The sequence below is a fragment of the Astyanax mexicanus genome, chromosome 17 (assembly GCF_023375975.1).
Source record: "Astyanax mexicanus isolate ESR-SI-001 chromosome 17, AstMex3_surface, whole genome shotgun sequence".
In the NCBI taxonomy this organism is placed as follows: Eukaryota; Metazoa; Chordata; class Actinopteri; order Characiformes; family Acestrorhamphidae; genus Astyanax; species Astyanax mexicanus.
This window is the reverse complement of record NC_064424.1, coordinates 21,000,908-21,028,787: the sequence shown is the minus strand read 5'-3', so window position 1 is coordinate 21,028,787 and position 27,880 is coordinate 21,000,908. Positions and strand designations below refer to the sequence as shown.

The 27,880-nt window shown below is 37.5% G+C and overlaps 1 long non-coding RNA gene and 24 other non-coding genes across 25 annotated transcripts; 1 reads left to right on the top strand and 24 right to left on the bottom strand.

Moving 5' to 3' along the window:
* Window positions 1-2,126: 2,126 nt before the first annotated feature.
* On the bottom strand, window positions 2,127-2,208 carry trnas-acu (transfer RNA serine (anticodon ACU)). Its single transcript has one exon. It is a non-coding gene; the product is annotated as a tRNA-Ser (tRNA).
* A 256-nt stretch (window positions 2,209-2,464) lies between these two features.
* On the bottom strand, window positions 2,465-2,537 carry trnat-ugu (transfer RNA threonine (anticodon UGU)). Its single transcript has one exon. It is a non-coding gene; the product is annotated as a tRNA-Thr (tRNA).
* A 151-nt stretch (window positions 2,538-2,688) lies between these two features.
* trnas-uga (transfer RNA serine (anticodon UGA)) lies at window positions 2,689-2,770 on the bottom strand. The gene has a single exon. It is a non-coding gene; the product is annotated as a tRNA-Ser (tRNA).
* Window positions 2,771-2,883: 113 nt separating this feature from the next.
* Window positions 2,884-2,965, bottom strand: trnas-acu (transfer RNA serine (anticodon ACU)). Its single transcript has one exon. It is a non-coding gene; the product is annotated as a tRNA-Ser (tRNA).
* A 256-nt stretch (window positions 2,966-3,221) lies between these two features.
* Window positions 3,222-3,294, bottom strand: trnat-ugu (transfer RNA threonine (anticodon UGU)). The gene has a single exon. It is a non-coding gene; the product is annotated as a tRNA-Thr (tRNA).
* Window positions 3,295-3,445: 151 nt separating this feature from the next.
* Window positions 3,446-3,527, bottom strand: trnas-uga (transfer RNA serine (anticodon UGA)). Its single transcript has one exon. It is a non-coding gene; the product is annotated as a tRNA-Ser (tRNA).
* Window positions 3,528-3,640: 113 nt separating this feature from the next.
* On the bottom strand, window positions 3,641-3,722 carry trnas-acu (transfer RNA serine (anticodon ACU)). Its single transcript has one exon. It is a non-coding gene; the product is annotated as a tRNA-Ser (tRNA).
* Window positions 3,723-3,978: 256 nt separating this feature from the next.
* On the bottom strand, window positions 3,979-4,051 carry trnat-ugu (transfer RNA threonine (anticodon UGU)). Its single transcript has one exon. It is a non-coding gene; the product is annotated as a tRNA-Thr (tRNA).
* Window positions 4,052-4,202: 151 nt separating this feature from the next.
* Window positions 4,203-4,284, bottom strand: trnas-uga (transfer RNA serine (anticodon UGA)). Its single transcript has one exon. It is a non-coding gene; the product is annotated as a tRNA-Ser (tRNA).
* Window positions 4,285-4,397: 113 nt separating this feature from the next.
* Window positions 4,398-4,479, bottom strand: trnas-acu (transfer RNA serine (anticodon ACU)). Its single transcript has one exon. It is a non-coding gene; the product is annotated as a tRNA-Ser (tRNA).
* Window positions 4,480-4,735: 256 nt separating this feature from the next.
* trnat-ugu (transfer RNA threonine (anticodon UGU)) lies at window positions 4,736-4,808 on the bottom strand. The gene has a single exon. It is a non-coding gene; the product is annotated as a tRNA-Thr (tRNA).
* Window positions 4,809-4,959: 151 nt separating this feature from the next.
* Window positions 4,960-5,041, bottom strand: trnas-uga (transfer RNA serine (anticodon UGA)). The gene has a single exon. It is a non-coding gene; the product is annotated as a tRNA-Ser (tRNA).
* Window positions 5,042-5,154: 113 nt separating this feature from the next.
* On the bottom strand, window positions 5,155-5,236 carry trnas-acu (transfer RNA serine (anticodon ACU)). The gene has a single exon. It is a non-coding gene; the product is annotated as a tRNA-Ser (tRNA).
* Window positions 5,237-5,492: 256 nt separating this feature from the next.
* On the bottom strand, window positions 5,493-5,565 carry trnat-ugu (transfer RNA threonine (anticodon UGU)). The gene has a single exon. It is a non-coding gene; the product is annotated as a tRNA-Thr (tRNA).
* Window positions 5,566-5,716: 151 nt separating this feature from the next.
* Window positions 5,717-5,798, bottom strand: trnas-uga (transfer RNA serine (anticodon UGA)). The gene has a single exon. It is a non-coding gene; the product is annotated as a tRNA-Ser (tRNA).
* A 108-nt stretch (window positions 5,799-5,906) lies between these two features.
* On the bottom strand, window positions 5,907-5,988 carry trnas-acu (transfer RNA serine (anticodon ACU)). The gene has a single exon. It is a non-coding gene; the product is annotated as a tRNA-Ser (tRNA).
* A 256-nt stretch (window positions 5,989-6,244) lies between these two features.
* trnat-ugu (transfer RNA threonine (anticodon UGU)) lies at window positions 6,245-6,317 on the bottom strand. The gene has a single exon. It is a non-coding gene; the product is annotated as a tRNA-Thr (tRNA).
* Window positions 6,318-6,468: 151 nt separating this feature from the next.
* Window positions 6,469-6,550, bottom strand: trnas-uga (transfer RNA serine (anticodon UGA)). Its single transcript has one exon. It is a non-coding gene; the product is annotated as a tRNA-Ser (tRNA).
* Window positions 6,551-6,663: 113 nt separating this feature from the next.
* trnas-acu (transfer RNA serine (anticodon ACU)) lies at window positions 6,664-6,745 on the bottom strand. The gene has a single exon. It is a non-coding gene; the product is annotated as a tRNA-Ser (tRNA).
* A 256-nt stretch (window positions 6,746-7,001) lies between these two features.
* Window positions 7,002-7,074, bottom strand: trnat-ugu (transfer RNA threonine (anticodon UGU)). Its single transcript has one exon. It is a non-coding gene; the product is annotated as a tRNA-Thr (tRNA).
* A 151-nt stretch (window positions 7,075-7,225) lies between these two features.
* On the bottom strand, window positions 7,226-7,307 carry trnas-uga (transfer RNA serine (anticodon UGA)). The gene has a single exon. It is a non-coding gene; the product is annotated as a tRNA-Ser (tRNA).
* A 113-nt stretch (window positions 7,308-7,420) lies between these two features.
* trnas-acu (transfer RNA serine (anticodon ACU)) lies at window positions 7,421-7,502 on the bottom strand. Its single transcript has one exon. It is a non-coding gene; the product is annotated as a tRNA-Ser (tRNA).
* Window positions 7,503-7,758: 256 nt separating this feature from the next.
* Window positions 7,759-7,831, bottom strand: trnat-ugu (transfer RNA threonine (anticodon UGU)). Its single transcript has one exon. It is a non-coding gene; the product is annotated as a tRNA-Ala (tRNA).
* Window positions 7,832-7,982: 151 nt separating this feature from the next.
* Window positions 7,983-8,064, bottom strand: trnas-aga (transfer RNA serine (anticodon AGA)). Its single transcript has one exon. It is a non-coding gene; the product is annotated as a tRNA-Ser (tRNA).
* Window positions 8,065-23,333: 15,269 nt separating this feature from the next.
* LOC125782352 (uncharacterized) lies at window positions 23,334-23,734 on the top strand. The gene is made up of 2 exons (XR_007424977.1): window positions 23,334-23,605; window positions 23,686-23,734. It is a non-coding gene; the product is annotated as an uncharacterized LOC125782352 (long non-coding RNA).
* Window positions 23,735-27,880: the final 4,146 nt, after the last annotated feature.

The following is a 27,880-nucleotide window of genomic DNA, read 5'->3' as shown; positions in this document are numbered from 1 at the left end:
CTGTGTTTTATTAAGCAATAATTTTATTTTTGTTGCTCCTGGGCTCCCCCTTTAATCACAGAGTGTGGGTTTTTTTTTGCTTTTCATCACCCCTACAGGACATGCTTTACACATGCATTTCTGGACAAGCTGAGAGTTACGTCTGCTTTATTTTTACTACAAATATGCTTTATAATTTTGATTGAACAGCTGTATTTCTGCAGGATTCAGCAGTAGCTTGTTGAAAGAGGCTGTGCATGCGCAGATGAGCAGTTGCTGAGTGTGAATAGAAACGTGTGTCAGAAAAAGAAAGAGTTATAGGAATAAACAAAGAGCGGAAGCGTGACTAACAGGAGGCTGCTGATAAACACATTAAAGTAGATGAGGCTGAGGGAGAGAGGGAGAGACAGAGAGACTATATGAAAATGTTCGCTTTTTCTGAGCTTCTGTGGAGAAAGCATGGCGTTGTCATGGAAACGGCGGAGGAAGGGGCCAATCACTTTTCTGGGACTAAATAGGCTGTAACGAAGTCCAGCTTGTCCTCCGACCTCACCTGTGTTACCTAATGAGATCCTGCCTGTGTATCTGTGTGTGTGTGTGTGTGTGTGTATGTGTGTCTTCCTGCCATAGTCCCCAACCCCCCATAGAAATCAATTCCCACAGGACTCATGTAGTCTTTCACATATGTGTGTGTGTGGGGGGGGGGGGGTATACAGCTGGAGAGGATGTGTGTTTAATGATACCAGATCGGAACTCCACACCACAGTCCTACAAGTCTTGTAATCCTGCTTCCACGTTATTTTCCATTATGACAAGAGGGTGGGGCATCTTTTTTAAATCTTATTTTAAAATGTCCTGTGCAGGAAATACATTGATATAGAATATAAATAGACCTACAAAATGAGTTTGGATGCTGTACTTTAGTATTGTGGTTGATTTTTGCATTTTTTATTTTAAAGCTGATGTCTGCAAGTTTTGGGATTTAGGGCCCTCTCTGGTAAGAATGGGTAACTGCACAGAGCATGCGGAAGACTCATTTTAAACTAGGCGGGTGTGATGCGGTCTCCTTTCGGAGCAGATGAATCCAATTCCAGATTATGTTCAGTCAGAGAGAGAGAGAGAGAGAGAGCGCACTCAGACAGACACTTCACTTCAACTACTTACCTTGGTTTTACTATGAGTGAATAAGCTACTGAGCTCTGAGGTTCTTCTGAAGTCCCCATTGCTCCACCAGCCGTAAAACCGAGCCAGAACATGAACATGTGACCTAAGTATGTAAAGGCGCATGACGTGGCCAGAAGAACTCCTGACAGTTTTTAGAACGAATATATATGGCTTAACAGGAATGGTCGTTCCAGCACACTGGTACCAATTAAACACAATATTTACTCCCTTCTCCACTCAGAATTCCTCCTCTTTTCAGTTAGAAACAAAATAATACAGACTGACACTTTAAATGTTATTTTACATAATTATTTCGGTACCACTTAAAAATAAGACTACCTTTATAAAGGTTTATGAATGGTTTAGAAAAGGTGTTTACTAATAGTTAATAATTAGGTTGCAAATGCTTTAAACCCCTTTATTAAGCAGTTATTAATTATGTAACAACTCGTTAACACTCATTCATACTGTCAAACCTTTCTAGATACTAATCTTTATTTGTGTTTTCCATCAATCAGCATTAAACCTGTCATATTCATTTATGTGTAAGTATGTGTAACTCTTTACTATAAATTAAATGACTACGTTGAATTAAATTACTAAGCAAACAACAGATATCACTGTGGCCTTTTCCATTGTTGTGTTGTAACTGCGTATCAATATTTTTTTAAAGCATTTACCACATAATCAATAATAATTGATAATTGGCTTGAATCATTTGATTAACCACAACTCAACATGATTAACCTTAAATAAGCCCCACTCCACTCTACACCACACACACACAATCTCTACTCCACACACAAATGCCCTACACTACACAAACACACTCCTTACTCCTCTTTTTGTTTTTCAAATTAATATACAGTTCCATTTCTGGGACTGGAATGTTGTGAAATGCTTTAATAAAGCCTTGTTCTTTACTGTAAAGAAAACCAACTTTGTTGTAATGGCATTTCCATCTGAGTTTTAAACAAAGCATTCGACGAGGGTGGGATTCGAACCCACGCATGCAGAGCACAATGGATTAGTAGTCCATCGCCTTAACCACTCGGCCACCTCGCCTAGTGTTGCTTTGTTTAAAATTCAGTCTGAAATGATTTTACACAATGTTGATTTTTGATTTTCTTTACAGTAAAGAACAAGACCCGTTAACACGTTACCGAACCAGCCAGCTAACGCTTTTTAAAGGTTACACAGCCGGTGCAGCTTTCCTTCGAGCTCGCTAACTGTGGTATAGTTTCTATAATTTGTTCAGTACTATTTATATTTACCTGTTATTCTGACATTAGAAACAATGGAAAGGAGAAGGTGAATCCCAAGGCTCCAGCGAGAATCGAACTCGCGACCTCTGGTTTACAAGACCAGCGCTCTAACCACTAAGCTATGGAGCCATACACAGACCACTTCCCTTGTTTTGCTTTATACAGTTCCATTTCTAGGACCGGAATGTTTTGAAATGCTTTAATAAAGCCTTGTTCTTTACTGTAAAGAAAACCAACTTTGTTGTAATGGCATTTCCATCTGAGTTTTAAACAAAGCATTCGACGAGGGTGGGATTCGAACCCACGCATGCAGAGCACAATAGATTTCAAGTCTATCGCCTTAACCACTCGGCCACCTCGCCTTGCTTCAGTTTGTTTACAACCCAGTCGGAAATGCCTTTACAGAACGTTGATTTTCTTTACAGTGAAGAACAGCATGAAACTGCATTTCTGACTGAGTTTTAAACAAAGCATTCGACGAGGGTGGGATTCGAACCCACGCATGCAGAGCACAATGGATTAGTAGTCCATCACCTTAACCACTCGGTCACCTCGCCTAGTGTTGCTTTGTTTAAAATTCAGTCTGAAATGATTTTACACAATGTTGATTTTTGATTTTCTTTACAGTAAAGAACAAGACCCGTTAACACGTTACCGAACCAGCCAGCTAACGCTTTTTAAAGGTTACACAGCCGGTGCAGCTTTCCTTCGAGCTCGCTAACTGTGGTATAGTTTCTATAATTTGTTCAGTACTATTTATATTTACCTGTTATTCTGACATTAGAAACAATGGAAAGGAGAAGGTGAATCCCAAGGCTCCAGCGAGAATCGAACTCGCGACCTCTGGTTTACAAGACCAGCGCTCTAACCACTAAGCTATGGAGCCATACACAGACCACTTCCCTTGTTTTGCTTTATACAGTTCCATTTCTAGGACCGGAATGTTTTGAAATGCTTTAATAAAGCCTTGTTCTTTACTGTAAAGAAAACCAACTTTGTTGTAATGGCATTTCCATCTGAGTTTTAAACAAAGCATTCGACGAGGGTGGGATTCGAACCCACGCATGCAGAGCACAACAGATTTCAAGTCTATCGCCTTAACCACTCGGCCACCCCGCCTTGCGTCAATTTGTTTACAACCCAGTCGGAAATGCCTTTACAGAACGTTGATTTTCTTTACAGTGAAGAACAGCATGAAACTGCATTTCTGACTGAGTTTTAAACAAAGCATTCGACGAGGGTGGGATTCGAACCCACGCATGCAGAGCACAATGGATTAGTAGTCCATCGCCTTAACCACTCGGCCACCTCGCCTAGTGTTGCTTTGTTTAAAATTCAGTCTGAAATGATTTTACACAATGTTGATTTTTGATTTTCTTTACAGTAAAGAACAAGACCCGTTAACACGTTACCGAACCAGCCAGCTAACGCTTTTTAAAGGTTACACAGCCGGTGCAGCTTTCCTTCGAGCTCGCTAACTGTGGTATAGTTTCTATAATTTGTTCAGTACTATTTATATTTACCTGTTATTCTGACATTAGAAACAATGGAAAGGAGAAGGTGAATCCCAAGGCTCCAGCGAGAATCGAACTCGCGACCTCTGGTTTACAAGACCAGCGCTCTAACCACTAAGCTATGGAGCCATACACAGACCACTTCCCTTGTTTTGCTTTATACAGTTCCATTTCTAGGACCGGAATGTTTTGAAATGCTTTAATAAAGCCTTGTTCTTTACTGTAAAGAAAACCAACTTTGTTGTAATGGCATTTCCATCTGAGTTTTAAACAAAGCATTCGACGAGGGTGGGATTCGAACCCACGCATGCAGAGCACAATAGATTTCAAGTCTATCGCCTTAACCACTCGGCCACCTCGCCTTGCTTCAGTTTGTTTACAACCCAGTCGGAAATGCCTTTACAGAACGTTGATTTTCTTTACAGTGAAGAACAGCATGAAACTGCATTTCTGACTGAGTTTTAAACAAAGCATTCGACGAGGGTGGGATTCGAACCCACGCATGCAGAGCACAATGGATTAGTAGTCCATCACCTTAACCACTCGGTCACCTCGCCTAGTGTTGCTTTGTTTAAAATTCAGTCTGAAATGATTTTACACAATGTTGATTTTTGATTTTCTTTACAGTAAAGAACAAGACCCGTTAACACGTTACCGAACCAGCCAGCTAACGCTTTTTAAAGGTTACACAGCCGGTGCAGCTTTCCTTCGAGCTCGCTAACTGTGGTATAGTTTCTATAATTTGTTCAGTACTATTTATATTTACCTGTTATTCTGACATTAGAAACAATGGAAAGGAGAAGGTGAATCCCAAGGCTCCAGCGAGAATCGAACTCGCGACCTCTGGTTTACAAGACCAGCGCTCTAACCACTAAGCTATGGAGCCATACACAGACCACTTCCCTTGTTTTGCTTTATACAGTTCCATTTCTAGGACCGGAATGTTTTGAAATGCTTTAATAAAGCCTTGTTCTTTACTGTAAAGAAAACCAACTTTGTTGTAATGGCATTTCCATCTGAGTTTTAAACAAAGCATTCGACGAGGGTGGGATTCGAACCCACGCATGCAGAGCACAACAGATTTCAAGTCTATCGCCTTAACCACTCGGCCACCCCGCCTTGCGTCAATTTGTTTACAACCCAGTCGGAAATGCCTTTACAGAACGTTGATTTTCTTTACAGTGAAGAACAGCATGAAACTGCATTTCTGACTGAGTTTTAAACAAAGCATTCGACGAGGGTGGGATTCGAACCCACGCATGCAGAGCACAATGGATTAGTAGTCCATCGCCTTAACCACTCGGCCACCTCGCCTAGTGTTGCTTTGTTTAAAATTCAGTCTGAAATGATTTTACACAATGTTGATTTTTGATTTTCTTTACAGTAAAGAACAAGACCCGTTAACACGTTACCGAACCAGCCAGCTAACGCTTTTTAAAGGTTACACAGCCGGTGCAGCTTTCCTTCGAGCTCGCTAACTGTGGTATAGTTTCTATAATTTGTTCAGTACTATTTATATTTACCTGTTATTCTGACATTAGAAACAATGGAAAGGAGAAGGTGAATCCCAAGGCTCCAGCGAGAATCGAACTCGCGACCTCTGGTTTACAAGACCAGCGCTCTAACCACTAAGCTATGGAGCCATACACAGACCACTTCCCTTGTTTTGCTTTATACAGTTCCATTTCTAGGACCGGAATGTTTTGAAATGCTTTAATAAAGCCTTGTTCTTTACTGTAAAGAAAATCAACTTTGTTGTAATGGCATTTCCATCTGAGTTTTAAACAAAGCATTCGACGAGGGTGGGATTCGAACCCACGCATGCAGAGCACAACAGATTTCAAGTCTATCGCCTTAACCACTCGGCCACCCCGCCTTGCGTCAATTTGTTTACAACCCAGTCGGAAATGCCTTTACAGAACGTTGATTTTCTTTACAGTGAAGAACAGCATGAAACTGCATTTCTGACTGAGTTTTAAACAAACGACGAGGGTGGGATTCGAACCCACGCATGCAGAGCACAATGGATTAGTAGTCCATCGCCTTAACCACTCGGCCACCTCGCCTAGTGTTGCTTTGTTTAAAATTCAGTCTGAAATGATTTTACACAATGTTGATTTTTGATTTTCTTTACAGTAAAGAACAAGACCCGTTAACACGTTACCGAACCAGCCAGCTAACGCTTTTTAAAGGTTACACAGCCGGTGCAGCTTTCCTTCGAGCTCGCTAACTGTGGTATAGTTTCTATAATTTGTTCAGTACTATTTATATTTACCTGTTATTCTGACATTAGAAACAATGGAAAGGAGAAGGTGAATCCCAAGGCTCCAGCGAGAATCGAACTCGCGACCTCTGGTTTACAAGACCAGCGCTCTAACCACTAAGCTATGGAGCCATACACAGACCACTTCCCTTGTTTTGCTTTATACAGTTCCATTTCTAGGACCGGAATGTTTTGAAATGCTTTAATAAAGCCTTGTTCTTTACTGTAAAGAAAACCAACTTTGTTGTAATGGCATTTCCATCTGAGTTTTAAACAAAGCATTCGACGAGGGTGGGATTCGAACCCACGCATGCAGAGCACAACAGATTTCAAGTCTATCGCCTTAACCACTCGGCCACCTCGCCTTGCGTCAACTTGTTTACAACCCAGTCGGAAATGGCTTTACAGAACGTTGATTTTCTTTACAGTGAAGAACAGCATGAAACTGCATTTCTGACTGAGTTTTAAACAAAGCATTCGACGAGGGTGGGATTCGAACCCACGCATGCAGAGCACAATGGATTAGTAGTCCATCGCCTTAACCACTCGGCCACCTCGCCTAGTGTTGCTTTGTTTAAAATTCAGTCTGAAATGATTTTACACAATGTTGATTTTTGATTTTCTTTACAGTAAAGAACAAGACCCGTTAACACGTTACCGAACCAGCCAGCTAACGCTTTTTAAAGGTTACACAGCCAGTGCAGCTTTCCTTCGAGCTCGCTAACTGTGGTATAGTTTCTATAATTTGTTCAGTACTATTTATATTTACCTGTTATTCTGACATTAGAAACAATGGAAAGGAGAAGGTGAATCCCAAGGCTCCAGCGAGAATCGAACTCGCGACCTCTGGTTTACAAGACCAGCGCTCTAACCACTAAGCTATGGAGCCATACACAGACCACTTCCCTTGTTTTGCTTTATACAGTTCCATTTCTAGGACCGGAATGTTTTGAAATGCTTTAATAAAGCCTTGTTCTTTACTGTAAAGAAAACCAACTTTGTTGTAATGGCATTTCCATCTGAGTTTTAAACAAAGCATTCGACGAGGGTGGGATTCGAACCCACGCATGCAGAGCACAACAGATTTCAAGTCTATCGCCTTAACCACTCGGCCACCTCGCCTTGCGTCAACTTGTTTACAACCCAGTCGGAAATGGCTTTACAGAACGTTGATTTTCTTTACAGTGAAGAACAGCATGAAACTGCATTTCTGACTGAGTTTTAAACAAAGCATTCGACGAGGGTGGGATTCGAACCCACGCATGCAGAGCACAATGGATTAGTAGTCCATCGCCTTAACCACTCGGCCACCTCGCCTAGTGTTGCTTTGTTTAAAATTCAGTCTGAAATGATTTTACACAATGTTGATTTTTGATTTTCTTTACAGTAAAGAACAAGACCCGTTAACACGTTACCGAACCAGCCAGCTAACGCTTTTTGAAGGTTACACAGCCAGTGCAGCTTTCCTTCGAGCTCGCTAACTGTGGTATAGTTTCTATAATTTGTTCAGTACTATTTATATTTACCTGTTATTCTGACATTAGAAACAATGGAAAGGAGAAGGTGAATCCCAAGGCTCCAGCGAGAATCGAACTCGCGACCTCTGGTTTGCAAGACCAGCGCTCTAACCACTAAGCTATGGAGCCATACACAGACCACTTCCCTTGTTTTGCTTTATACAGTTCCATTTCTAGGACCGGAATGTTTTGAAATGCTTTAATAAAGCCTTGTTCTTTACTGTAAAGAAAACCAACTTTGTTGTAATGGCATTTCCATCTGAGTTTTAAACAAAGCATGCGACGAGGGTGGGATTCGATCCCACGCACGCAGAGCACAATAGATTTCTAGTCTATCGCCTTAACCACTCGGCCACCTCGCCTTACGTTGCTTTGTTCACAACTCAGTCGGAAATGCCTTTACAACAACACATAAAATTATTTTTACATTCTAGAGATACTTTATTAACTTTAACAAATATATATATATATATATATATATATATATATATATATATATATATATATATATATATATTTTATGTAAAAGGAATTTAATGGTGGACATTCAGGGTAAAAGAAAACTGTAAATCTATCTGCTCCCACTCTCCCTGTCTGCGTGCGGCCGAGGCGATGACGTCATCGCCATGTGTTGCCGAGGCGATGACGTCATCGCCTCGGCCGCAAGCAGACAGAGGGAGGAAGCAGCAGACAGAGGGAGAGAAAGGGGGGGTGGCTGGAGAGAGGAGGAGAGGCACGCAGAGCCCACACCCCCCCCCCCCCCTACTTTTTTTTATTTTTATTTTTTTTATAGAAGCGCTCAGTAATTGGAGGGGGAGCTCTTACGTAGGGGGGGCATCCTGGAGATGGTGTCCTCTGGATAAGTTTATAAAATAGAGCAACACCTTAACAGGGGGTTGGCCGCAAAATCTGGAAGGTCAAGTGATGTTGGGTCAACTTCCCTTGAATATATCTCGCTGTAATTTGGCGGTTCACTATATGGCTCAGGTGGAATTCTCCACAGCATTGGGGGGCTGTCATTAGTTGCCACTTGTTCTATGGCATTCACTTCTGGTAAAGTAAGTGAAGTTTGAGCAACTTCTCCTGAAAGTGTGTCCTCGTAAGCTGGAGGGTCATCAGTTGGCCCACGTTCTGTGGGTTTCACAACTGGGCCATTCTTGGGCTCTTTAGGATCCATATGCTTTATCTGAAATTACTTACTTGTGCTGTGTTCTCTTGTGGTGCTCCTCTTAAAAGTGAGGCACGACTGGCTAGAGGGCCTATTTATAGACTTTCTGACTGGTGACATCATCAGTCACTCTGCGCTCTGATTGGCTGAGACCTCTCCAGGAGGACATTCCGGAATTTTTCCGTTCTCTGTTCCGTGCACAGATAGTTAAGTCAGTGGCGTTGTGGTCACACTCACAATGCTTTTTATGTGGATCTTCAATAGGAGGTATATATACTACTGCAACAAAATACAGTTTAGTGTAAGTATAACAGATTTAAACATTAGTATAATTAAAATTAATACAATACAATTTCAGTATTTTATTTTGTTGACAAGAATATAGCTATTAATAATCAGCCTGATACTTCCAATGAGACAAGGTTTGTCATGCTTACAAACAATGATTTGGATAAACTGGACATGCAGAGAAATTCATTTAATAATTGTCTTAATAATAGACTTTTTATAATGCTCGTTTTACTTATTTATACTTTTTTTAGTTATTAAACTATATAATTTTACACACAATTTTACTTAGCTCTTTTTTTTTGCTTTACCATTTATCCAATAATCAATAAATCACCAAAAACTAGAAAATAAAAATTAATTCTAAATTGTAAATAACTCACTGGCCCAGTAAATCCACCTTCTTCTTCCCTTCGGTGGGCACTCCTTATAAATCATAAATAAATATCAAATATTAAATAAATGAAACAATCCTTTAACAAATAATTAAAGAATTTTAGTAAGAATGCATTCATAATAATTAAATATCATGACTTTTTCTGCAAAAGTATATAGGCATTTAGTGATATACTGTGCTATATGCTGTTGTTGCCAAGCAACGATTGACCCCTGAAGGAGAACAGGAATTCTATAGTATGTAGCAGCCAGTTTGTAAGTCATATACTGAATCAAGAGCTAATATTGTGTCCCATGACTTTCGCTATGTCCTATGGAAGCAAACAAAAGCCACTTCACTGGCTGCAATATACTATAGAATTACTGGTCTCTTTCAGTGGTGCATGGTTGCTTGGCAACAATAGCATAGTAGGGAGAGCGGGGTAATGTGAGCCATTTTTTACATTTGCCCCTTGCTAGCTGAGCTACAATGATATATCAGTAAAATTTATTTTTTTCCATTTAATTCAGGATGTTTCCTAGCTATTACAGTTATCAGAATGTCTTCAAGACAAAGGGCAATGAAAATATGTTTGTTTTTAAAAAAGTGGTCTTGTGTCTCACTTTATCCCAACTCAGGGGTAAACTAAGACAGACCACAGAAATTAAGAGGGTAAAGTGAACCAGTTGGGGGTGTGCTGTTCCACTTATGTTTTCCATTTTCAAACTACCATTAACATTACATGTTGTACAACCACACATTCCATAACTAATATCGGACTAGTGTTAGAATCATGGAGATTCAGTCCATTAATATTTTGCAGTTCAAAGTTTCACTGGTCATTATCACAACCCACTATTAGTCTGTTGCTCTAAGGTATCATGTATAGCACACCTGCTGTGGTTTTTGAACTGTAAAGACACCTGTTTCATCCATATTGTAAATCATGTGTGGAGGGAATGCGTGTCTATTAAAGACGCCCTTCGCAGGGATGTTGCCTCAGAAGTTCATACAGAGAGATGTTGACATGCTAGGAATCTGCCAAACCATTTTTTTCCTAAAAAGTACAGTATTCATTAGTATAGATTTTTCTTTTGGAAAGTTAACCTTCAGAATCATATAGTCATGTAATCTCTTATCTATGTAATCACACTCTAGCCTACCTACACAATGTTTCTCAGTCCAATTGGCTGGGACGGTGTTTCACTTTACCCCACAGCATTTTTCTCACTTAACCTCACAGCTACCATTTCAGAAAAAAAACATAATCTCTAGCAAATCAGGCTAATCTTCAACTAGCATCAATCACATGGTTTGATATGTTGAAAGTTCATAAGCATGTATGATATAAGTTTTTCTACCTGAATCAATTTACTTTGATAGAATAATTGATTAGGTTCAAAGCAAGAAAATTTACTTTTACATGCAGAAAACACCTTTTTGTGAAAAAAAAAAAAAAAAACTTAACAGCACCAGCAACAACTTCCTCTTCCTAGTAGTGGGAAATGGGAGGGACTTGACAACATAATGGTCACATGACTACAATTGTGTTCAGTTGCCAAGATACAAGGGGTGTCTCACATTACCCAATGTCTCACATTACCCCGCTCTCCCCTACGTTATATTACAGCACCACAAATTAAAAACCTTTGCAGAAAAAATATGATTCATAATTATTATGATTCTTATCAGGAATATATTTAATTATTGATTAAAGGGGTTACAAAATGTAAAGGAAAAAAAAACACTTTTTGGATTTTTTTTTTGCCCATTCTGGACAATTTTGACAATAAACTGGCACTATTCATATGTTGTATTTATTTCAGCAGGCTATCTTACACCCCATCAACAGTCTATTTTCATGCCTTGCGCGTGCGTTATTTCAATTTTCACAGGCCCTAATTAATATATCGACACTGACGGGCGTGGTAACTGGAAGTGAGGTGTCTTCAGGTAAAACTCTGGCGTATTCTTATATTGGCAGCAGAAAACACAGGGGCACCACTAACTGATTTGAACCCTGACAACAGCCAGTAGTCAGACGTTCTTTGCTATCTTGGCATCGCAGGTGCCACCCATCTTATCGTACCCATACACACAAGGACACACAGCAGCACACAGACTCAACTTTTACATTGACAATAAAAAATAATTTAAGAAAAGAATATTGTTAAAAATCTGTTACACTATATTAATAAATAAATAATAAAATTAATAAAGTTGTATCTTATTGCAATAGTAAATTATTATTATTTGGGCAATAATAAAAAGCATTGTGCATGTGACCACAACGTCAATTTTGACTGGGCACAGAACTGGGCAAGGAATTTCCTCCACCTGGAGAAGAGTCAGAACAACCTGAACTCGGCCAATCAGAACACAGTGACATGACATGCTCCTGGTATAATACATGCCTAAATAAGTTTTAAAACTGAATGTCCCGTCCATCTTTTACGTTAAATCAGACCTCGCTTGAACTGTATGATCAATTTACATACTGCTGTACCATATTTTTTCAGCAAATACAATAGTGCAGAGATTTTAAATAGGGGCAATAATCATCACTTTTTTTGCACTACATTCTAATTGTGCTGCACATTAGGACAGATTACTGATGAGCTTTTTAAGCATGGAAAAAGTGATATTAAAGATCCTGCCACAGCATATCAATCAGCAGGGTTTGTCTAAAAATGAAAGCTGCAGCAGTAAGTAAGTTCTAGGAGACTTTGACCCTACGCCACCTTTACCTCGACCAATAACTAGCTTCAAAAAAAAGAAACCCCTTACCTGGCTGGACACAAAAAAAAAATGTTTTGAAAAATGAAGTGTAATGGGATGGAGTGCTACAGATTAGTAGCTCTCCAGCCCAGAGGGTTGTGGAACCCAATTGCAGAACAGTTAATCAAAAAGAATGTAAACAAAAGCTCGCTAGAGAAGCATTTTATTTTATTTTGCTCATTATTGTTCACTTTAGTTTAAACAGCCTCAGAGGGCAGATTGCTGCTTATTGCCGACCCCTGGTCTAGATGTTACAAGACCTGGGCAGACACATTGTTTTACTTTCAATGTATCAACCCCCAAAACATTATTCTAAAAGTCAATAATGCCCATTATGAGATAAGTTTATACAGTATGTTTCTCTTGGATGGTAGTCATTTTAGCCATTGCTTAGGTTTATTCTAATGGAATTGTAGTGGAATCAAGAAAGCTGTCCTTACCTGAGGTGAACAAGCTCTGCATTCACTGTACTTAGACATTTATTCTGGGTTCTTCTTCTTTGTCTTTGAAGAAAAAAATCTGGATGTGCTGCCACTGTGCTTTCAGAGGATTTCTAGTAAACTGGGAGCTTTTTTAGAAATAACTACTTTAAAAAAAACTTTTAAATCTTCTCTGTTTGGAGATAATGGCTCTCAGTGGGCTTCTTTGGATTCACAGAGTTTTAGAAATGTCTTTTGATTCGTCTCCAGACCGATATGTGCAGCATAGTGTGCGCATTGTTAAGACCATTTTGCCCACTTTCGCCTAGTGCTGAGTGTGAATGGTTGTGTGTAAATGGTGTAAATGATGTAAAATGTGATTGATGTGTTCATGCACACTTTGCTGAAACATTGCTGAAAATGTTGAAAAAGTTATTTCTAAGAAATGTTTAAATTCAATATGGCTGCAGTAATTAAGCTTGGGTGTCTAGATTAACTGGTCCAGTTATTAGCTAAATGTAATTAATTGATTGACTCAAATGATTAGCATTTTTTTACATTTGCTTTGCAGACACACTTAGGGTTGGGCGGTATTGAAGTTTTTCATACCGTCGTCAGATTATATGGCGGTATACGGTATTACCAGCGCGAAGGGGGGGGGGGGGGGTGGATTTATATTATTTTATTTTTGTACCTGTGTGTTTTGATATTTTAGAATTCGTTAGTTTATATTTCCTTTAGCATTTTGAGCTATTTCATATCTATTTTTCTGTTTTTATTAAATGCTTTAAACGCGCAGATGATTTTTTTAATGTATATTATTTTATTTTTGTACATGTGTGTAGACTATTTCTTTTTTGTTATTTAAGAATTCGTTAGATTAAATTTATTTTACCATTTTGAGCTAAGTTTAGTTAGTTATTTTCCTATTTTATATTTATTAATCTGTTTTTATTAAATGCTGCGGAGCTTTAAACGCGCGGATGATTTATTTTTTTATGTATATTTTTTAGCTTTGTACCTGTGTGTACACTATTTATTTTTCGTTATTTTAGAATTCGTTAGATTATATTTATTTTACAATTTTGAGCTAAGTTTAGTTAGTTATTTTCCTATTTTATATTTATTAATCTGTTTATATTAAATGCTGCAGAGCTTTAAACGCGCGGATGAGCTCGCGTTCAGTCTTGCGTTCATGCTCAGGTTCAGTCTCGCGTTCACGCTCGGGTTCAGGCAGACAATCTAAACTCTAGTATGCAGAACTATATTATTATTGTTATTAAATTTTCCATTTTTTTAAATAGCAGGATAGTTTGATTTTTATTTCTCAGCCCGGACGAGACCCGGCCCGAGGAAAGTGGAAAATCTCGGGTCAGTCCAGGCTCCAGGAAATAGTCATCTGTTTTTTAATACTATTTTTATTTTATATAAAGCTACGGCCTGATAATCACCATATAACAAAGTATTACTGTTAACGAAAACAAACGAAATAACGAAAACTGAAAGTGAAAGTTCCCCTTAACTGAAACTAATAAAAACGGTAATTAAAAGAAAAAAATAAAACGAACTGAAATTACAGATTGAATACCCTAATTTTTTTGTTTGTTAATTTATTTATAAACGCTGTATCCACTACAGCAGCTTAACAGCGGGTGGTGTTGTGCCGTTTCTGCTCGCGAAGGGGAGCCGGGGTTCAGATGTCGGCAGCGCGCTGCAGCGCAGCGCCTCGCGGATTTGCTTATATTTACAGCGCTCCAGCTAGCTGCAAAATAATGACAGAAAACTCTGAGGAAACTGCAGAATTCTGTACGGTATTAAAATATGAGCGTGAGTGACATAAAAAAAACTGTTTTGTAGAGAAATAGGAGATGAGGAATATTTAAGGAAACAGCTGTAACTTTGAGTAACTCACACTGAACACCCCATGCTGCAGGTTAAACTGATAAATCTGATCATTTCGGTGGTTGGTTAGTTGTTAGGGATTTATTGTCACTTCAGCACAAATGTGGCTATTTGTGGCGATAATTTTGGTGAAAATTAGTGAAACCTGTAGAGTTTATTGAGTTTTTGCTGTATGATCTCCTCAGTGACAATCCCTACCCCATAACCAATCAGGGAGCTCCAACTACTTACCCCTCCTACTGCTCTTTCATTGTGGAAGCGCAGAATGTCTTAAACGTCCGTTTTTCAAAGTCCAGGTTTGGCACATCACGTGATTAATATACCGTCACTAATTTACAATACCGCACCATATTTAAATACCGTGGTATACCGAAATACCGTCATACCGCCCAACCCTAGACACACTTGTTGACCAGTTTTGTGTAAAATTACTACATTTAGATGAATAAAATAAGGATGTGATTTTATAAGGTTTTGTCAACAGGTGATTGCAAACCAAATCATTATTCATGAAAAGCTGGGTCTTTAGGGAGCAATTTGTCAACAAATGCATGAGAAAATGATTGGAAAGATGCACTGCCTGTCCAGAAAAAGTCTTCACCTGGATTTAAGTAAGTAAATGATGTGGGGTTGTTGCTGCAGTTGGTCAGGTTTAGGTTCAGCAACAGTATGTGCTGAAAGAATGAGGTCAGCTGACTACCTGAATATAGACCAGGTTATTCTATCAATGGATTTTTACTCCCTGATGGCACGGGCATTTTCCAAGATGTCAGGATTCATGGGGCAGGAATTGTGAAAGGCAGCATTGGTTCAGGGAGCATGAGATCATATTTTTTTACACATGGATTGTTCACCAGAGTCCAGACCTTAACCTCATTGAGAATCTTTGGGATGTGTTGGAGAAGACTTTGTGCAGTGGTCAGACTCTACCATAATCAATGCTGCAAGATCTTGGTAAAAAATTAATGCAACACTGGATGGAAATAAATCTTGTGACATTGCAGAAGCTTATCGAAACAATGCCACGGTGACTGCATGCCACAATGGAAAGTAATGGTGGTCCAATGAATAATATTAATACTATTTTAAAAATTTCAGTGACTAAAGAGAAAGGGCACAATCCTAAGATAAACATTATCAAGAACTATTATTCAACAATAGCTTACAGAACCACATCCACAAGAATACAGGCTTACATTTATAAATATCACTTAAATCTTTATTTTGCAAAACAGAAGCCTTGTGTTAACCATGTACAGAAGTTTCTCAGACTGACCAGCATACAATGCAAATGTGTACTGGAGTAAGTTGAATTCATATTTCATCTGTTTTTCTTTATTTTATGTTTGGATAATGTTGGAAGTCCTAAAGCCAGGGTCTTTCATTGTATGGTGGTGCCTTTAAGATGGCACCATCTTTTTTCAGGGATGTTCGTGCATTTTTCAACAACACAATGCAAAACCAAATGCTGCATACATTACAAAGGCGTGGCTGCAAAATAAGAAGGATTTTTTTTTTTTAATAATAATCCCATACTTTTGCACACCTTGCAGGAAGAATAGGACAAAATAACATCATACACTCTTCATTGCTTGGTATCCTCAATGCCAAAACATCTATTAGCATCTAGTTAAATAACAGAAATCAGTATCAGTCAAAAGTCTGGACTCATCTTTTCAATCAATGTTTTCCTATATTGTAAAGGAATACTGAACTCATCCAGGTTATGAAGGAACACATAAGGTATTATGTAGTATTTTAAAAAATACATTGAGTTGGCCCTTATCTAGGGTTCTGTTAACTGTTGGTTTCTGAGGCTGGTAACTGTGATGAACTTATCCTGCGTAACAAAGGTAACTCTTGGTCTTACTTTTCTGGGACAGTCCTGATGAGAATACAAAAATGCATTTGGCATTGAAACAGTTATACTTGGTAGAAGAGAAGATGGAAATGTTAGATTTTAAGATTTTAAAAAGGGAAGCTTTTTGGATTCATACTTTAGGTACCATGTCACCAGTGGGAAGAATGATAAATTTATTCTTTTTTAAATGTAACGTTTTTTTTTTTTAAATAGATGTTATTTGAGATGTTGAGATGTAAGTAATTATACATTTTCTTCTGATATTTATGATTATATATTGCTGGTTGGGGCTTGGAGGATCATGTAAGGGTCATGTGACATGCCAATTAAGTATTTAAGGTCACGTGTTTGTATTGAATGTAAAGGGCGTTAAAGATGGCACGAGTCAAAACATGTCCGCCATGGAATACAAGGATTTAAGTGGCTAAACTCTTGCTTTTTATTGAGTGTGGGCTTAAGTGTTCCATGAAGCAGACCTGATGATAGCTAGTTTCATCATCAACATTTGTGATGGTCTGTGGAAATGCACTGAAGGATACTTTCAAAGTTCTTGATTTTTTTTACAGATTGACCTTAACAAAACTTAATTTCTTAAGTCATTTTTTAATTCTTTACTTAGTTGAGTAGTTCTAGCTATAATATGAATTTAAAAGTCATGAAGATGATTTTTTTTTTGTTTCCCAACTAAACTCATTGATGGTATTGTGTCTTAGGTCTCTTTCGATCACTGAAATCAATCTCAGACACCTGTGATAATTAGTTTGCCAGGTGTGCCCAATAAAGGAAAACTATTTAAGAAGGATGTTCCACATTATTAAGCAGGCCACAGGTTTCAAGCAACATGGGAAAGAAAAAGGATCTCTCTGCTGCCGAAAAGCGTCAAATAGTGCAATGCCTAGATATTTCACAAAAACATAAGCGTGATCATCGTACTGTGTAGAGATTTGTGGCAGATTCAGAGCACAGATGAACAACTTTACAACTGATGCTCTCAAACACATTAAGAGGCAAGAAATTCAAGAAATCAACTCTTGACAAGTTCAACATAGCTGTTAACTGAAAGTAAATACAGGTGACTCTACATGGAGTTAATGAGTAATTCCATATTTTTGTTCTTCATAGTTTCAATGACTTTAGTCTACAATGTAAAACATTTTAAAATAATGAAAAAACACCGAATTTAAGGAGGGTCCAAATTACTTTGACCATAAAGTTGACCAAATGAAGCATAAAATATCTTGGTTTTATACTGTCTGCAATTAAATCAAAGCCAAATGTAAATGTAACAACCCGTTTTTCTCGAGCTTTGTATAGAACCATAACATCATGTTGTCAGATTTAATGGCCCTGGAGCCTCACGGAAACCTCTGACCTTGTATTCTGGCTCATGTCGTTATGAGTAAAATTGGTCAGTGTTGCGTGAAGAAGAGGTGAAATTCCACTTGAACCTCAAGTTTCTCTTTCTTAATGAGCAGCATGGGGCTGCAGTGCTCTGTGTGAATGCTCGGGGCACAATGTGTATATAAGTGCAGTGTAGCATATTTATCTCTGGCTTATATGTGTTTATCTGCTGATGAACTACTGGCAAGAAGAATGAACTCAGCTGACAGAGATTAATCAAGACTGATCAGCTTGCTGTGAGTACAGTACACACACACTGCCGAGAGTTTACAGTGCTAATGTAGTGTACTTTTATTCTCTCTTTCATTGTTCGTGGTCTATTATAATCTTTACATCAGACGTGTCAAGTCCTTTACTTGTAGAAATATTGGTTATCTGTACTTCACTGAAGTAATTATTTTTCAGATGACTTTTTACTTCTACTTCCTTCCATTTTCTCATTCTGGCTTCTCATCGTATCCTCCTCATGATTGTAGTTTGATGAGATTTATTAACATAGACCAGTATGAACCAATAGGGCGTTGGAATGGTATATCACAACTGCACACATAACGTCACACTCCAGCAAGAACATAGCAGATGTATGTAGCCTAGTATGAAGATGATCCGTGCAGAGATTCAAGATAACTTGAGCCAAATGCCCAACTAAGGTTTAATAAATGTAATATATTTGCATTGTAATAAAATGCATTCATTTGCAATGGGCATATATGCAGCTGAAACAGGCAGCCTAGTAGAGCTTAGATTCTGTCTGGGTTGGGTCGGGCTCCAGGAAATAGTCCAAAATGTAGGCATCTGTTTTTTTATTCTATTTTTATTTTATATAAAGCTCTGGTGTGATAATCACAATGTTGCTAAGTAACCAATTATTATTGTTCACGAAAGCAAACGAAATAGCGAAAACTGAAAGTGAAAAAACAATTGTTAACTGAATCTAATAAAAACTGGTATTAAAAGGAAAAAACATAACTAACTGGAACTGTATTGTGTTTATAAAACGAACTAAAACGAACTGAAATTACTGATAGATACAGCACAACAGCGGCAGCGTGCGGCACCTCATGGTCCATGGCGTTTGTTCTCGTTTAAAGCACTCGCGCTAGCCGCAAAATACGACAAAAAACAGAGAAACTGCAAAATTATGTATGGGACTACAATATGAGCGTGAGGGAGATAAAAGAGAAACAGGAGTTACAGTGTGTGAGAACATTTACCTGTGAGTAGCTCATACCTGAACACGCAAATCTCTCTCTCTCTCGTTTCTTAGATTGATCTCTCTGATAAGATGTGTGAAAACTAATAAAAACTAGCAAGCCCACTCTAAAAACAAATTAAAACTTACTGAACTGTAGGAGAAAAAATAAAAACAAAGTTTAAATTTAATTTAAACTTAAATTAAAATGAAAAATGTAATCACGTAGTTCTGGGCGCACATGAACACCTTCGTATTTAACTTGCAGCACTGTGTGTAGCTGTTCTTAAAAATCATTTTAATTAAATAATAGTTCTATGCTTCTATGTTACAGTATTAATTAACATTATTCTAATCATATTTCGCTCGGGCTGGGTCGGGTCGGATTTTTTGGGCCCGATCTAAGCTCTACAGCTTAGTGCTAAATTTATCAACATTAACATTTAATACAACATTATAGTCATTATAACTTTTAGAAAAATGCGTTTACATTACTTTTACTTTTATATTTAAGATGTTTTGAAACCAGAACTTTTACACTTTTACTTGAGTAAAAAGTTTGACTAGAGTATATTTAAACTTTACTATTTATACTCCTACCTCAAAAATAAATGTCTATATTTTTGACACCTTTGCTTCATATTTTAAGCAGCATTACTGAAAAAGAATTAATTTTTTGTGTTCGTGTTTTCTCAGAGGATGTCTGAGAAACGGGAATAAAATCACGAATACACACATACACACGAGTTTACTGTAAAACTAGTAACTAATTCCTCACTAGGTCTACTTACTGTAGTGTATGAAGTTAGCTGTTTACATTTCCCTTCCACCTTAAAATACATTTCCCTTCCACCTTAACAGTTTCCCTGCATTAAAACACATTTTCTCTACTTTAAAACACAGTTTCCTTTTTAGACTGTAGTAGATGTGTATAAGTGTTTTAAGAGTTCTATAAATTTCTGCTCAGGTTGTGCAGAAATCATAGTCCATATAAAACAGAACAGCAGCATTTAAGGCAGATTATTAAATCAGCAGCATTTAAGGCGGAATGGTAAATCAGCAGCATTTAAGGTGGGACAGCAAATTCGTGTGAGTTATTTATGTAAAGAAAAGTGTGTTTGTGTGTTTGAAGCGCATTTTAAGAAAGCTAGGTAGATAGCAAGCTACTACTTACTACGACAGCAGCATTTAAGACGTAAATTAGAAGCATTTAAGGTGGAATAGTTTATTAGCAGCATGTCAGGCGAAAGGTGGGAGAGCAAATTCATGCTCAATAACTCATTCCACGAGTTATTTATGTAAGGAAAGTAGTGTTTAAAGTGCATATTTAGGAAAGCTAAGTAGATATCAGCTACTTACACGTGTGCCGCGACAGCGGCATTTAAGACGGAATGGTAAATTAGCGGCATTTAAGGTGGAATAATAAATTAGCAGCATGTCAGGCGGAAGGTGGGATAGCAAATTCATGCTCAATAACTCAGTTCATGAGTTATTTATGTAAGAAAAAGTGCGTTTAAAGTGCATATTTAAGAATGCTAAATAGATAGGAAGCTACTTACACGTAATGCTGTAGCTTGAGCAGCTCGTTTGCCTTAACTTAGAGGCCAACTGACCAATAATGATCCAGGCAGGTAAACGAGAGGAATGCTGACATTGAAATGGTATGATCCACTTTAGGGGTGCTTAAAATCGTAGCACAATATTCTTCCAGGCATAGATACTGCGTTGTTTTTGTAGTATTTACCATTATAAGTTTTAAGGATGTTGAAATGATTGGACCGCCCCAAACTATGATTTTTACCCCTAGGAGGGGTTGAAGTTTTAAATTGAGGGGACTGACCCCCCACCCCCTGTAATTCGCAGCCTAGTGGACAAACACTGTTTCACACAGAGCTAGATTGGTTTGGATAGTAAAATTGTCATTTAAAAAGTGCTTTTAATATTTATTCAGGTTATTTTTGACTAATATTAAAGTATTTTTGATAATCTGAAAAATATTAGTGTGACAAAAAAGCAAAAACAAAAGATCTGTAGGGGGGCAAATACTTTCTTACACCACTGTAATGTATTACCGTACCTATTGTCTGTGCCCCCTGTCTTCATGGCATGTCCATTATCCTTGCACTATTGTACTGTGTGTTTTTTTGAACTGAAGTTGAACTGAAGTGAACAGAATCCTACCTACCTTCTCGGTCTGTATATGTTCTCTTTTTTGCAAGAAATCCAAAAAGTTGGTGCGCCCTGATTTGCAGTATAACCTCAGCTGTAAGGATTGTGTTATATAAGTGGCACCATTGTCGTCAGCCTTGTTTCTTGAAGTGCTTTTGTTCACACGAAACCCAGTGAGAACTTCCTCAATTGTGGTATGTGCCTGAGGCAGAAGCGGTGGTGGGGAAATTCTTGCCCAAGCTGTCACCTCACCTCATGGTTCTCTTAGCTGTGGTGTTAACGAGGTCAAAAGAGTTCTTCTCTTCTCTTTTATCACTCTGGTTCTCAAATTGGTTCTAAACAATGATTTAGAGAACCTCCCATTGATTATGTTTGTCAATGGAGGCCACGTCTAAGTAAAAAAATTGCCATGAAATTAGCTACAGGTTACATCATCAGGCACGTCTGTGGTGTTATATGGCTTGGAGGTCTGTCTGTCACGTTCACTTATCTACTTGAACCTTATCTGCTTAACCCTCAGCTGCCATTTTCAAAGTGGTGACTAGCACGGAGTATGAAGTTTCACAGGGGAACGAATATGAGAAAAAAACGATGCTGTAGTTAAGCAGTTCATCTGTTGGTGTTGGTATATACAACTCTAGAAAAAAATAAGAGACCACTTAAAAATGATGAGTTTCTGTGATTTTACCAAAGTGGAAACCTCTGGAATATAATCAAGAGGAAGATGGTTTATCACAAGCCATCAAACCAAGCTTGAGTTTTTGCACCAGGAGTGGCATAAAGTTATCCAAAAGCAGTGTGTAAGACTGGTGGAGGAGAACAGGGACCAGGAACTTTATGAATATGAACTTGTTTTCTTTGCATTATTGCATTAATGAGGTCTGAAAGCTCTGCATCTTTTTTTTATTTCAGCCTTTTCTCAGTTTCTGCAAATAAATGCTCTAAATGACAATATTTTATGTTCATTTTACTCCTATAAATATACATATACCTATAAATAGTAAAATCAGAGAAACTGATTCAGAAACTGGAGTGGTCTCTTAATTTTTTTCCAGAGCTGTACATACATATTTATTTTCTATACCCATAAAATCATGTGCATTGTATGATTAGGAGGATCTATAATCCAAATTGTGTGGCATAAAGTAAGTAAACTTAGGAATATGTTTATATTAGGCAAAGAAACATTTGCGATATTTTGTTTTGTTTTTTTATGTACTCTAAAAAAAAAAGAAAAAAAGAGTTGTTTTTAATGAAATGTTGTGACCTTTATGGTGTACCTTATGTCTTGGCAGTGCACCATTGTAATTTCTTTTCTTTTGGCATTATATACGATCAGTTGGTACTTTTGGCAGTCTGGGCAGTGTGCCAAGTCCTGCTGGAAAATGAAATCTCTGCATCTCCCAAGTCCTGGTCCCTTGATTTCAAATGAAATGCAAATTTTACTAATTATCAATGATCAGAGAGGGCACATCATTGGAATAAGAGAAGCAGGATGGTCTCTTTTTAAAAATATCTGAATATATGCGGACACATAAGCAGAACTATTGCTTATTAAACTCCAATGATTCATTAAGTCCACAGGCCGTGAGCAGGTGATGTGAGTCTGCAATGGAGGAAGAGGTGGAATCAGCTTTGGCTATGCAAAGCAAGCTGATGATTATCATGACCTGCACCAAATCCCATAATCAGATACAGATATGTTTAGGGGTGGCATATTAACGTTAACTGTTTTCCATTACCCATTGGTTATCAGTAGAATAAATAAATATATTGAGCTATATTACACTTACTGTACTTTGTTAACAATTCAACTCAGGCTTTTACTGAGGATATCAACAGTAAATAATAGTCCTAAAATGCGTGTGTAATTAAAATACAGCATGATTAGTCCTGTTTACTAGTGCATCTCAAAAGTGAAAAATATATATTTGTGTTTAATATCGTTCAGTAAACGGTCACCTTATGTTTAAAGCGACACATTTAACTTTTTTTTATTTTAGGTTTAAACTACATATTCTAGTAAACTGGGTTAAGGTTAGGACAGTAATTCTGGTTTAATGAACCTTTAGCCAGGTACAAATGATTTGGAATATGTCACTTTACATGTAGTGTAATGTATAATTTCTGTTAAATTATGATATTCTCATGATCTTCAGATTTTCTGAGATGCATTAGTAATTGGTTTGTGCCAAAACCAATGCAATAATAATTGCAAAAATGTTTTATATAAATATAAATGAAGTAAATACTGAATCCAAACAAAACCAAGTTTAACACAGTCATATTTCTTGTCTTCATTTTCTTAAACAGGATATTTTCTCGCAGAAAAAGAAAGGATAATAAAAGGTAGGTAATGTTCTTAAAATGTTTAATTATATCCATGTATCAAATGCAGTAATTTTTCAAGTTTCTTTTGTATTCCACAGGTTTCCTTTCTCCAAACTTTTAAAGAACAAATAAAGAAATCCAATTTCATGCAGTCTGTGCTGTGTTTATTTGATTTATTTACATGTGCCATGTTCTGTTTTTCTTTAGTTGTTTACATGTGTTCTGTATTTTTTTTTTGTATGTTTTAGGCAGCCTCCCTATATTCTGGCACATCATATCATGTTCATCTTGTTTGTATAAATAATAAAAGCTGTTGCAAATAATGTGGTTCCTATTCATAATCCAAATAATTCTGCATAAAATCTTCAAGTGGTGACTTCAGAATATGGACAGATCTTTGTATTCTTTGACTTCGTTCTTTTCGTGGTGAACTCTCCATAGCTGCAAGCTGAAACTTCTCCATCTTCTTTTCAACCTTAAATAAAAACATCAGATTCACTTTTAGCGACAGCATTTACAAAATGTGATAATTATTATTAACATAAAACATTTAATAAATATTACTAATAATACTCTCTCATGGGTTGCAATATTTGATTCTCATTTATTAACATGACCTAAATATAAATAAAAATGTATAAAAGACATCACTAATAAATATTGCACTGATTACAAATTAGAAAATGCCCACACATACATCTAGACCTAGTTACCAGCCTGAGAGGTATATAGTAACTGTAATAAATCTCCTTTATTTAATGAGAGGACCAGCCTGAGAGGGGTACAGTAAGTGTAATATGGCTCAATATATTTATTTAGACAGTGGCCATTACACTAAGCAAAATACTTTGCAGCAAAGTGTCAATAAGGTATTGCTAAACAAACAGCTAACTAGGTAGTATCTTGTCTATAATCACACAGTCCCACAGCTAACTAGCAAGATAGGTAGCGATAATTTAGCTAACTAAGTTACTATCTCAGATTCTACAGTAGTAATTATCTTCCACACAGTCTGGCTGTATTTATAAATAATTGATCTAGTGTCCGTGTTTGAAGCTCTTTCTGAAATGAACAGAGGAGCTTTATTTATTTAGTTAGTTAGTTTAACAAGGTACATCTGGATATCTATCTTAATTTAATATGTTTACAAACCACAGAGCAAACCGTGGTTAAAGTGAGGATTTCTACACCGTTTAAGTGATATTACATGGCCACAGTGGTGAGGTAAATGCCCTGTTTTCAGCTGTTTTACACTCACCTACTCGAGAGGAGCAGCGGAGGGGGCTGTGACTCGCGTTGAGCGGCTCTGAGCCGTGAGGCGCTACCTGTCACGTGATCTTCGGAGCGTGATGTGATTGGCTGGTTGTTGGCTCGATTGAAGACTGAATCGACTGCTCATTCTGTGTGTCCCGGATGTTGACAGCGAATTTTGAGCGTTGTATTTTAGCAGTCGAATTTGACAGGTCGAATTTGAGCAACCTGAATTTATTTTAATTGAATTTTTAAAACTTGAATTTTCAGAGGCAAAAAAAATGCAATAATTCAATGTAAAATAATTCAGTGCTAAAAATTCAAGTGCTTTTAAATTTCAAAGTCTGGTGACACTGTTTTACTTCCATAATCTTCCCTCAGTATTTACAATGGTGGTGGAGATCACTGTCAAACATGACAGTTTAAGTTTTCAATTCATTTTGATTGATGCAGCAGTTCTTAGGGTTTTTTCACTTTATAAATTAAAATCAATATGTTTTTGAGTGGGGATGGAAAAAAAAATAAATAAATGGTATCTGTGTACTATAGCATGACCATGCCTGGTTTTATGATAATGTCATATAATTTATGCACCTACATCACAAGATCAGCCTCTAAATAGAGAATCTGGCACTATTTACTGTCTACAATGCTGCTAATGCTGCAAAATCTCCACATCCACAAAACACTTGTTAAAAAAAAAATATATATATACACAGTACTGCTGACACTCTGCTGTGCACAAACACTGTGTTTATATGAAGTTAAATGTTGTTCTTTTTTTGTAATTACATAATTCATGGCCTAATTACAGGCTTTCTGGAATTTTCATCTTCATGTTGCTGCTTGCATGGCTATAAACCAAGAATTGTAGAGGAAAAAACATACAGAAACAGCAGTAATTGGTTCTTTCTGATGATGTGGTATGTGGCAGGGGGGTGCTACATCAAATAGTATGTTTTAGGGTGGAATAGTCTGGAAATTGAGCTCTGAAAACTGCCTAGAAACAAACATTACACAAAAAAGAGCTTGAAAGAAGTTATGTACTGTATTTCAGTATGTAAATAAGTGGATGTTCGTATGCATTCTTGAGCGTACAGAACATTTCATTTCAAAGCATAAAGTCAGCTCTCAATCTCTCAGCTCAGAGTCATTATATCAGCCTGGTGTCTAAGTCTTTGTGGCCTACTTTTCCCTGCTTTTTATTACTAAACAGTTTTATTCGGATGTTCTGGAGTCTCTCGTGAGATTTACTGAGCATCAATGAGGTCCATTATGGAAATGCATTATGTAAATTTGATCCGAACCAAAATGTTTTGGGACGCTGTTCAAAGGCAATGACTGATGACTAAATTTGTCTTACTAAAGCAGCATTATGTAAGCATTGAGTAAGACTTTCCTGCTACTGGGCTCCCATTACAGTAAAGAAAAGTCATTTGCTCTTTTGTCCACCCTTTAAAAAGACACATTTTACACATGCATTTCTGGACAAGCTGAGATTTATTTGCACATACATGCCTTGCAGCATTCCTACCCACTTTACCGTATTTTTCACACTATAAGGTGCACTTAAAATCCTTTAATTTTTTTCCCAAAAATTGTCAGATCACTTTATAATCCAGTGCACCTTATGTATTACTATTGTTAGAATTCTACCAGTCAGATAGTAAGGAGCAGTAAATTCACTCCACTGAAGTACAGCGTTATACATGAGGTTAAGTTTATTCCTCCAGCACCGAGACTGGAGCAGTATTAGCATTGGCTGCTAACCGTGATAAGCGCTAGCTCTTTCCCTGTTCAGAGGTGAGTATTATCAGCCTTTAGCCTGCTGCTAACGCCGGCTAGCACTGCTGGAGCAGCATTAACATAAGCCACTAACCATGCTAAGCGCTAGTTAGTTACTTGACAGCTTAAGAGCTAATAGACGCCCATGCAGACCAACATCTCACTAGGTGCAAGGAGGACAAAAAAGCACCATCTATTCACCAACCCAGAGTAAGCAAGGCCAGTTGTGCTCTCTCAGACTCTGGCTGCTGATGCCATGCAGCATTATCAAATTGGATTCCAAGTGAAAATCCTTGAATTTTGTGTTGTTCTTTAAAGGTCTCATTCCATTGTTTTTTTTTTTTAAGTAATTTTAAAATGTCTATTGTTTTTGTGAAAAAAGTGCTCCTGTGATCCAGTATAATAATGCTTTAGTCCAGTGATGGAGTGTGGGTGGAGGGGACGATAGGATTTTGGCTCCTGCTCATGAATATTTATACAAGCAAACACATCGCCTCTGATTGGCTAACAGCACTGTGACACCAAGAGACGGACAACAGTTAGAAACGTTTTAAAATAAAGACATTTGTACACTAATAACAGTCTTTGCAATGTTTTATGTTACTTTACAACATGTGTAATGCCCAGCTAAGTGCACACAGAGGTGGGTAGTCCAGGTCCACCCAGGCAGTTGGAACAAAACTTTTTATATAAAAATTTTATCTAGTGTAAACAGAACTGTTGTAAAAAAAAAAAAAAAAAAAACACACCTACCTATCTCAACTGTATTTGGCTGGTGGTGTTCCATAGACAAATTCTGACCATTTGTTTCTTAGCTCTGAATTACTGGGCAAAGCATATAACACTGATGTGTTATTTGCACAAATGACAACGGAACGAACTACCATGCTGTTCCTAGCACTGTTAGCTCCTATCTGACAAAACAGCTTTGTTGCCTGGCTTCAGCTCTACCTGTGGGCGGCCACGAGCCAAAGTGGGCGAGGTCATGAATACTTATTCACTGGTTGACGTAGACACGATGCTTTTTCTGATCGACTTGTTTTACTGAATATTTTTTTACTAGTTACTGCAGACAATGGAGTTTGAGAAAGAATTTTTATGTGCAGCATCTATATACAACTCAGAGAGACCTAAAGTATTTCACAAAGAACAAGAAAAAGTGAATTTTAGCAGAAGGACACCTTTAAAACAAAAAAGGCGGGATATTGCAAACTCATTACAGAGATTGACCCTAAACATGAGGCCAGTTAGGTAATC